Here is an 11,573-nt window from a genome sequence, read left to right on the forward strand (position 1 = left end):
GCTACAATACTTGCATGCAGGCTATGTGCCTTGGTGTTTAATCAACACAACATCTCTGTTTTCAGAATTCAATCTAACTGATAAACAGATCGAACTGGCACAAAGGGGAGCAAAGTATACAGTGCTGAGCACTGAAAAACTGGAAAAAAATTGCCATTTACGGTGGCAGAAAAACCAGCTACTGAGTGGATCATTCATGGCAAAATAACTCTGCCTGTTACAACTTTCCCTTTTCAGTATTGGCTCAAAAATATACCAGCAGGCAAATATGAAAGATTGGGTAAAGAATACATCAAGACATCCAGGGATTTACCTTACACACACAGATGTTGGAGTGGGTGGCGTAAAGTGTTTCTTAGCGGTACACTCTGTGAAAATGCACTAAGCAGTTCTCTCCTATGTCAGAGTATCAATTTACACGGGGCTTGTACGGTTCCACTGCAAATTTGTCCTGTCACCTGCAAGGTTCACCGGCTGCAGTGATTAATTTAATTTTTGGACAACTTTCAAATGGAAGTTACATTATGTTGAATGATCACAGATGCTGTGGCATGTTGCCAGGTATCTCATATCTAGTAACGGTTACATCCAGGGTCATTTGCTGTATGCAAGTCTTGTTCCCCCAAATAGACACAGTCAGGGAGTTGCCTTTATGGCCTTCACTGAACATCTCTTCTATACGAATTGATACTTTAAGTAGAATGAAAGCCATTCTTTTGCTACAAACCATGCCTTTGACCTCGGCCAAAGAAACCTATGATCTACAAATTGCAAGGAATTTGGCTGAGATAGAGGCTCTGTTAAGTACAAACTGCCCTAATCATGTCACAGAAATGTTGGGACATATCTTAAACATGTCTGATACGAGCGGTATTGTGCATGTATTTAAGACAGTATATTCAGGACTGTTAACACCTTTTCAAGCAGTCCTCGGAATCATTCCAAACTTCGTGCACTCTGTGTTTGGTGGTCGGCCACTAATTCTAGCACTCGTTGTAGGAATCCTGCTTTTGTTCCTACTGCTACGCTACGGCAAGCCAATCCACCGGTGTCACTCTCAGCACCATGGAGAAGGCTCTCCTGGAAAAGAAGTGTCGTGAGCGCATAGTACAACTTTTGGGTTTACCTCGTCTATGAGAATTAAATACCACATGGTTTCTGTCATTCAGACCAATCTGGCAAGATTGCATCTTACCTGTTCTACGCAGCCTGCTTTGCGGTGAAGAATGCATGCTAGACATCTGTCTAACATCCCCATCAGTCATGCCTACGGATATCAATACTCTGCTGGACCCGATAACGGCCCATGCTCTGTGTTGTCCCCAGCAGGTACCAATCCTGATATCGGCATTCATTGAGATCTCACAGACGCAAAATGCTACTGCTGAGGTACGAGAGGAAACAATGGGCACGCAGGTAACAACGGAAACAAATATTGCTGATGCTTCCAATGATGAAGGTGATGCTTCGCATCTATGTGCGGTTAATCTTCTACACAAGGTTTTCTAACTATCACCTACAACGGTAGATGATTTTTTGTCTACAGGAAAAGAGGATTTCATGTTTTCTCCATCCCCATACACTGACTTTTGATTCAGCACACAGTGTACCGGGTAGACTCTGAATTTGGCCTTTATTTTTGCTAACAAAAGACAAAACTTGGAACTTTTTTCTATGATTAATTTCTTTTTCCAAATTTGTATTTTTTTTTTCTGGCAAAGTTATCTGCTTACAGTAGAACTATTCATAGAGAATTCTTTGAACACTTCCAGAGGTAAATTGTCACCTTGTCAAACAATTTCATTTATGTAACCTGACATGAAATGGTTTCGAACTTTTCCTTCTGTAATCACAAGCCATTTTATCATGTGTATATATTTATGTTTATTCATTTAGCATTCACTGTACGCATATGCTTAGAATGGAACATTGCTTTAATATGTACAGCACCATTGCATTTCATGCATGGCAACAGTTTTTAATGCATTTTAAAAATATGTTTTAGACATGTTTTTAGCAACTCATGTGTAACTCTATTTTTAGTATGTTTAGCATTTAGTAATGTCGATCATTCGAAACTGGAGTGGGTGTTGTGCTTCGATTTAGATACCCGTACATAGGTTTCCCGAATTATGCCCTTATATAGGCACTACTCACATTGCCCTTATTTAGGCATCAAATCCCAGTCCTTATTTAGGCATCAGCCACGCTATCCAAATACAGTACAGGCATGGTCACCTACATCCGTCCATCCCACGTAACAACGAGTTCTTAGAAACCAGACACTTAAGCCGAACGGGACTTTCCCTAGCTAGGATTATTAATTTCTCCAAGAACTCATTTATTATGCATGTACTACTATTCCTTAGGGGTTCATTCATGACGTCTTCCTCTGCCCGACTTTACGTCAATGCTAGCATTCCTAGGCACCTTCCAGGTATAAATATACCTTCACTTACCATGGCAAACCAAGGCTCGGCTACACAGCTCGATACAGCTCGCCACGGCATGTTTGGAAGGAATTTGAATCCCCGACTAACGCATTGACCAGACGCTGTCATCCTGCTCGCAGAGATTCCAGCTTCCAATGTCCTGACTCCCTTCGCGGGGTGTTAGGGATTGAGATCCGGAAAGAGATTCCCACTGCTCTCATTCTAAGGTATAGAGCAGACTATACTGTAGAAAACAGCACCTACTGTAGGAGAGTAGGATCTGCTTCACATGGGTACCCCCACTTTTTGCTGGTGTTTCACTGTTTTTCGACCTTAGTCTGGCTGTGGCCCTGCTAATCAGGTCCACAGCCTAGCTGCTTCCTCTCTAAAACGGTTTCCATGTACACTAGGTACGTATCTAATTGGATTCTGGCGTGCCTTATAAGCCCCTAGTATATGGTATACTATGTACCTAGGGCATAGGTACCTCAGAGGCCTACCAGGGGCTGAAGCAGGTATTATGCCACCCCTGGGAAGCCCTCCAAAATGGCACCACAGGTCTGCTACTGCAGCCTGGGTAAGGGTGTGCTTGCACCCCTTACAGTGGTAAAGGCTACCTATATCACTACCATTGCACACATATAAGACCTATAAGTCACTCCTATGGCAGGCCTTAACAATCCTGAAGGCAGAGTGCTTGGTTTTTATTTGAGAGGGTGCCCCTGCATGAGCAGAGCCCCTCTGCAGCATTCAGAGTACCTCCTCTGATGCTGTTTGTGGTGCAGCCTGACCATATACTCTTAAGTGCATTATTACCTCGCGGTAAATGCTAACTTTGGGATGGCTGCACAGAAACTAGTCGTGTTGGTGTCAAACTCTTAGGAATACTACCCCCGCCAGTTCTGGTGGTGGGGGTAGCATCCCACCCTTCTAGAGGGAGAGACATGTTCACACTCGTCTAACCCGGTAGGACTTTCTAGAGCCCTGGCATCACAAAATGGATGCCCCTGCCACAGACACGGGTCTGGCCTCCTGCTGCTGGCCAAAACTCTGGCAGGGGAGGCCTGGACAATAGGTTTCCTGTCCCAGGGAGGTGTAACCACCTCCCCAGACAGGCAGATGTGTATTGGGGCTGGGCGGGAGCACACTCTGGTGCTTTGAAGTCCTGCACTGGGGGCACACTGGGTGTCCCTGTGCATAGTCCAGTTCAAACCAGTTGCAGGGGCTACCTGCCCCTGCTCTGGTGCAAAACTGGACAAAGGAAGTGGGTGTAACCACCCCTCTTTCCAAACCCTCCCATAGGTGAGTTCCTAGAGTATGTCCAACCCACAAACTTAGTATAAGTATGGGAACCCAGTCCTTGCGGCCTTAGATTACCCTGGCTGAAACTCTGCAACATATATCCTGGACCTTCGATGTTCTATCCTGACTAGAAGACTGAAGAAATCTCCCTTGGAGTCAAGGAGTGACACCTGCTTGGCAGGCACCAAAGATGCAACTATCTGGTCTGCAATTCTGAAGCTCCCGTTGGACGCTGAAGTCCATGCATTACCAGAGGTGGATTTCCTGACTTCCTTAAGACTACCCTGAGTCCACGGCAAAGCTGAGGCCCGTGGCTATCGTGGGTGATGAGGAACCATGACCCCTGGACACCGCGTACTTTTGCAGGTACATCATCTTCCTGGTATCCCTTGAAGTTGTACTTTGGGCTCCTAGTAGCCCCCGCCATGAGCACCGACTGCACTGAAGATCTCTGGCCTCCACTCCACGAGTGACCCGTGGGCCGGGTTCCAGTGCGACCACGCGAGGCTCCTTCGCGATCGCTAGCCCGTTGGCTAGTGGGTCCCCACGAAGGTAACTCCTCTTCTCCTTGGGCTTCCCTGGTTGCTCCAGATGGGCCCTGACTTACCCTCACTGGGTGAGTCTCTCAGATCTTGCTGGTCTGCACCGACGTCCTTCTTCTCTTTCCATGAGACTTGCTGTTACCAAGGCTTGTTGGCTCCAATCTGGTTGCCGACACAGCAGCACTAGACAGTCTTTGTGAGACAGCTCAAATCTGGCTCATGGACTTCATTGATGCCTCCTGGACATCGTGGCTGAAGAGGCAAGACACCCATCAACTCACCTGATGCACCCGACATCTGTGGGCATTGGTCCATCCTGCCCTCGGTCACTGGCAAGTGACCCAGACTCTGTCCCCTCTGCTTTCAGGTTCCTTCCATCCTAGATCCAGGTTTGGATCTCTTCGGACACTTCTCCTCTTCACGGCAGCAACAGTTCTTCACCAGCTTCCATTGTAATCGACGACGCGACCCGGCACCAAAAGACACCTATGCACCCGGCTTCCCTGGGTGAGGTAACACGAGTACTCCAATGCTCCCATGGGTGCTAGCCCTAGCATTTCCTAAGTCCAAAAGGGTTTGGTCCTGACTCGATTCTAAGTGTCCCTAATCTTTACATTTCCAACTGCGACATTGCCAATAGAAGCTAATGGGAACCAGCGGTTGTGTTTACACACTGCACACAGTCCCCGTGGCTCCCCTGTGTCACTACCTTGGGTGGTTCCTTGGGGTCCCATCGATTTTTCAGGCTCTAGCAGTGTGCGACCAATCTGGTTTAACCTTGTGTCTAGTTCAGTCGTGATTCTTATACCACTTTATTGGTATATGGTTAGGTACGCCCCTAGGGCCCAAACGTGTATTTGTGCTATTACTGTTGATTGCTAACTTGTAAATTAAGTACTTCGAACTCCAGCCTCATAAAGAGACTAGAGGGGTGTGTTTTATCTTAAATACATATATTTTAAATATATACCTGGTGTGGTTGTCCTTTCATTTGATCATTCAAGAGATTATTGACTGGTAAAACAAGGTGCTTTACATTCCTTCAAGACTTAGCCTGAAGGCTGCTCTCCATAGATACCACTAGGATAGCTTTCAATAAAGGTTTTCTTTATCCTATTCACCATAAGGGGTTGTTTGGACTGATACAGGGTGCCCACTAGAGCTAGTGGACAGCATATATCAGGCCAACTTCTCACATTGATGTGCAGTGTGTGGGATTCCAGCTTTCTATTGTTTTACCAGATAATCTCAATTGAATTGATCAACTGAAAACCATTAAAGGTACCTTAGGTACATATAATATCAAGTTTAGCTACAGTAAGTTCTACTGAACTTAGAGTTGTGTGTTAAGGGATAGCACACCCTTTCTACAACTCAAGAGAGTTTAGTAGGCCACACTAGTGTAGGTAGTGCAATACACCACACCACATTAGTAATGTCTAACCAGCCAGGAACCAGTGGGTCCCTGCCAGGAGCCAGTTAGCTGCTCCCCTATAGATATGAGGATCTCTCCTTTGCACAGCTTAGGTCCTTATGTTCCATTAGGAAGCTGAAGACAGGCAAAAGCTCAACCACCCAGCATCTCATAAAGATAATCAAGCTGGATGATCTCCCAGGACCTAGTGGTTCTGATGGGGTAGGCAGTGTGGGTGGGGCAGCAGGTGAGGGTGGGCCTAGGGGTGGAAACTCCCCTGACCCTACCTCTAATGCTGACCAGACTGATGACAAGATCCGAATCTGGTGAACCCAGCTCTCCTGGATGAGGATGAGGAGGATGATAATAATGCTACTCCCTTTATTCCTCCTGGTAGGCCTGACAACAAGGCTAGAAGGGATAGATCTCTGTCAAGGGGATCTGTCCAGTCTAACTCCTCTATAGGATTCTCTGTCTCTTCTCACAGAGGGAGGGAAACTTCCCAGGAGAGGAGAGAGAGACTGCTGAAGTAAGAGCAAGACAAGTTCAAACTCAGAAAGCAGCAGATGGCCATAGATAGAGAAGCCCTAGAGCTCTACAGAGCTAGTAAAAAGGAGGGACTAGAGTCCCTTGGTGGCAGCAATTTCCCTAGAGATAGGGAGAGGTCTTATGACCATAGAAACCTAAGTAAGATTGTCCCTCCCTACCAGAGAAGGGATGACATCCACAAATGGATAACTGCCTTGGAGAGGGCCTGTAAAGTACAGAAGGTCCCTCAAGGTCAGTGGGCAGCAATCTTATGGCTCTCCTTTGCAGATAAAGGTAGAGATAAGCTCCTCACTGTAAGAGAAGAGGATGCTGATGATTACTAGGTCACGTGCACTGATAGATGGGTTTGGCCTAACCACTGAACAATAAAGGTTAAAGTTCAGAGACACCCAAAAAGCACCAAATCAAGACTGGGTTGACTTTGTTGACTGTGCTGCTAAGGCTCTGGAAGGTTAGTTATTGGGCAGTAATGTGTGTGACTTCATAGGATTGTACAATCTGATAATGAGGGAGCAGATTCTTAATAACTGTCAAAATCAGCTGTTGCACCAGTACCTGGTAGACTCTGATCTGACCTCTCCCCAAGAATTGGGAAAGAAGGCAGACAAATGGGTCAGAACCAGGGTGAGGCAGAAGGTACAGAACCAAGGTGGTGAGCCAAAGAAGCAGGATTCTAAGAACTCTGACAAGGGTAAAGACGAGAAGTCTTCTCAAGGGCCCCAAAAATCTTCTTCTAATGGGGAGTCACAGTCAAGTAAGGGTAAAGGTCAAAAGAAACCTAATCTACTCCAGTCACCATTGCCCCTAAGGCAACTGTTCCCCCTAGTACAGCTACAATAGGTGATGGCAATGTTCAAAATAAGGGTGTAATAGGGTTGACCCTGGGTTCTGGGATGGACTCTGGCTTAGCCAGAGTTCCAACTCAGGCTGTGCTTGTCTGTGATGGGGGCATGGGTATGTCCCCCTGTGTGAGTCCCAGTAACCTGGGCAAATACAGACAGCAGCCTTTGATAAATGGAATAGAGGCTTGGGCATTCAGGGACACAGGAGCAAGTGTCACAAAGGTGACAAAAGATCTTGTGGATCCTTGGCAGATTATACTTGGTGAAATGTACCAAGTGATCACTGCTAGTAATGTCAGAACAGACCATTCTCTGACAGTTGTTAACTTCTCCTGGGGAGGGGTAACTGGCCTTAAGAAGGTTGTGGTAAGTGCAGACCTACCAGTACAGTGCTTGCTTGGCAATGATCTAGAGACTTCAGCTTGGGCTGAAGTGGAGCTCTGGACACATGCAGAAATGTTAGGGACCCCTGCTCATGTCTTTGCCGTGACTAAGTCACAGGCCAAAATGTCTAAAGCTGTACAGGCCCTGGATTCTGGAAAAATGGACCAGGTGCCTCACAAGAGGAAGAGCAGTAGGGTTAAGGCAGAGCCTTCCCACCTGACTCAGAATGCTGATCAGTCTCCTCAGGGAGATGATCTTGAGCCTGAAGAAGGAACTGTCCCAGAGAAGCTTGAACCTGACCAGGTTTAGTTCTTGGGGACAGGGGGCCCTTCCAGGTCTGATCTGAGCCAGGAACAGAAAACCTGCCCCTCTCTTGAACCCCTCAGAAAGCAAGCTGCTGATGAGGCTACTGGGAATGCTAGTGGCACCCATAAAGTTTATTGGGATGATGGACTCCTTTACTCAGAGAGTAGAGACCCCAAGCCTGGTGCATCCAGGAGGTTGGTTATACCTCTGAAGTTTAGGGGCTTCCTATTTACACCAGCCCATGATACTCCCCTAACAGGACACTTGGGCCAGAACAAGACTTGGGACAGAATTGTCCCTCACTTTCACTGGCCCCACATGTCTGAGGACATAAAGGAGTTTTGTCGCTCCTGTGTAACCTGCCAAGCCAGTGGCAAGGCAGGTGGCACTACAAAGGCCCCCCTGATACCACTACCTGTGGTGGGGGTGCCCTTTGAAAGGGTAGGGATTTACATTGTTGGTTCCATGGATCCCTAAACAGCATCTGGGCACAGATTTATACTGGTGATGGTGGATCATACCACCATGTACCCAGAGGTAATTCCCCTAAGGACCACCACAGCACCTGTAGTGGCAAGAGCTCTCTTGAGTGTATTCTCAAGAGTAGGCTTTCCTAAGGAGGTAGTATCTGACAGGGATGCAAACTACATGTCTAGTTACTTGACTGCTATGTGGAAGGAGTGTGGAGTGAATTACAAATTCACCACACCCTATCACCCACAATGCAATGGTTTAGTTGAAAGGTTCAACAAAACCTCAAAGGGCATGATCAAAGGACTCCCAGAGAAGCTTAGGCGAAAATGAGACCTACTCTTGCCTTGCCTTTTATTTGCATACAGGGAGGTGCCTCAAAAGGGGGTTGGTTACAGCCCTTTTGAACTTTTGTTTGGACACCCTGTCAGGGGTCCATTGTGTTTGGTGAAGGAAGGAAGCCTTGAGGCTAGCCAGGAACTGCAAAATGCCTGGCATGACCAAAAGGCTATACTGACTGTTTATCAGCCAGGACAGAAAGTGTGGGTGTTGGAACCTGTGGCCCCAGCAGCCCTCCAGGACAAATGGAGTGGCCCCCATACAATTGTTGAACAGAAAGGGGAGGTTACCTACTTGGTAGACCTTGGAACCCCTAGGAGTCCCCACAGGGTACTTCATGTCAACAGATTAAAACCATATGCTGACAGGGCAGACATGGGCTTGTTCATGGCTACTGATGAAGGACAGGAGGAAGAGAGTGACCCACTCCCTGACCTGCTTTCTCAGAACTTTGATGATGGGTCAGTTGATGGTGTAGCCTTGGCAGGCAGCCTCAGTGCCCAGCAGCAAACTGACTGCAGAAACCTTCTCAGCCAGTTTAGACATATGTTTTCTCTGACTCCAAGTCAGACCACCTGGTGCACTCATGAAGTGGACACTGGGGACAGTCTACCTGTGAAGAATAAGATCTACAGGCAACCTGACCATGTCAGGGACTGTATAAGGACAGAAGTCCAAAAGATCTTGGATTTGGGTGTGATTGATCCCTCAGTTAGCCCTTGGGCTAGTCCAGTAGTCCAGGGGGCAGATTTATAAGCCCTGTGCGTCACTTTTGCGCCACCGTTGCGTCACTTTTGTGACGCAGCGGCGGCGCAAAGCCAGCGCCATGCTGCGGAAGATTTACAACGTGACGCATCTAGGGAGATGCGTCACGTTGTAAAGCTTGCGCCACATGTGGGCGTACCTTCACCGGGGGGGGCGTTCCGGCGCAGGAACGCCTCCGAAAAGTGGCTGAGTGAAATCTACAAGATTTTACTCAGTCACTTTTCCGGCCATGCTGCGTCAAATCCCTGCGCCTGCTTGAAGCAGGCGTAAGGATTGACGCAGCATTGTACCGATAGGGCACCCCCGAGCCTTGCTGGAGCTGCGTCGCGCTTGCGACGCAACTCCAGCAATGCGCCGCCCTTCCGCCATCAGATGCGTCACGCATCTGTTTATCCTTGCGCCACGATCCGCTGCATTGTAAATGCGGCGCATCTATTGTGGCGCAAGGGTAAACTTGCGTGACGCATCTTCCCTGGCGCATCCATGCTGATTTGCAGGGATGCGCCAGGGAACATAAATCTGCCCCCTGGTACCTAAACCTCACACCAAAGATGGCAAGAGACAAATGAGGTTTTGTGTAGACTACAGGGGTCTCAATGCAGTCACTAGGACTGATGCCCATCCCATCCCCAGGGCAGATGAGCTTACAGATACTTTGACCTCAGCCAAGTTTCTAAGCACACTTGACCTCACAGCTGGCTACTTGCAGATCGACTAGCTGATGATGCAAAGCCAATGACAGCATTTTCCACCCCAGTGGGCACTATCAATTTGTGGTAATGCCCTTTGGTTTGAAGAATGCACCTGCCATTTTCCAAAGGCTGGTGAATCAAGTTCTTACAGGCCCGGAAGACTATAGTGCAGCATATCTAGATGATATTGCTGTCTTTAGCTCCACCTGGGAGGATCAACTGGTCCACCTGAGGAATGTTTTGGAGGCCCTGCAAAAAGCAGGCCTAACTATCAAGGCTACTAAGTGCCAGATAGGGCAGAGTCAGGTTGTGTACCTGGGCCACCTTGTAGGTGGAGGCCAGGTTCAACCATTGTTATGTTATGTTATGTTATTCGTGATTTATACAGCGCACGGCTACTCCAAAGAGTGTCCCGGCGCTACAGATGACCACAGACAACCAACAAACGCAGAAATAGACATCCATAGATGCAGAGCAAAATCCAGACCATAATGGACTGGGTTGCTCCAACTACCCAGACTCAGGTGAGAGCCTTCTTAGGCCTGACTGGGTACTATAGAAGATTTGTCAAGGGGTATGGATCAATAGTGACACCCCTGAATGACTTAACCTCTAAGAAAATGCCCAAAAAGGTTCAGTGGACAGTTGGCTGTCAAAAGGCATTTGATGACCTGAAGCAGGCCATGTGCACTGCTCGCTTTCTGCAATGTCCTGACCACTCCAAAAAGTTCATTGTCCAAACAGATGCATCTGAGTTGGGGGTAGGGGCTGTACTGTCACAGTTGAATGATGAAGGTCAGGATCAACCAGTAGCTTTCATAAGCAGAAGGTTGACCCCCAGAGAGAAACGTTGGTCACCCATTGAGAGGGAGGCCTTTGCTGTGCAGAAGTTGAGGCCATACTTATTTGGTACTCACTTCATTGTTCAGACAGACCATACGCCCCTCTTATGGCTAAAACAGATGAAGGGTGAAAACCCCAAACTTCTCAGGTGGTCCATTTCCCTACAGGGGATGGACTATACAGTGGAACATAGACCTGGGAGTAAACATGCCAATGCAAATGGACTCTCCAGATATTTCAACGTAGACCATGAAGACTCAACTGGTCAAGGTTAGTTTAATGTCCCTGCGTTTGGGGGGTATGTGTGTAGCAGAGTAGGATCTGCTTCACATGTTAACCCCCACTTTTTGCTGGTGTTTCAGTTTTTTCGACTTTAGTCTGGCTGGGACCCTGCTATTCAGGCCTCCCCTGCCGGAATTTCGGTCAGCAGCAGGAGGCCAGACCCGTGTCTGTTGCAGAGGCATCCATTTTGTGATGCCAGGGCTCTAGAAAGTCCTACCGGGTTAGACCAGTGTGAACATGTCTCTCCCTCTAGAAGGGTGAAATGCTACCCCCGCTGCCAGAACTGGCGGTGGGGTAGAATTCCAAAGCGTTTGACACCAAACACGACATGTTTCCGTGCAGCCATCCCAAAGTTAGCATTTACTGCGAGGTTATAATGCACTTAAGAGTATATGGTCAGGCTGCACCGC

Source organism: Triturus cristatus, chromosome 6 (genome assembly GCF_964204655.1).
Source record: "Triturus cristatus chromosome 6, aTriCri1.1, whole genome shotgun sequence".
Taxonomy (NCBI): domain Eukaryota; kingdom Metazoa; phylum Chordata; class Amphibia; order Caudata; family Salamandridae; genus Triturus; species Triturus cristatus.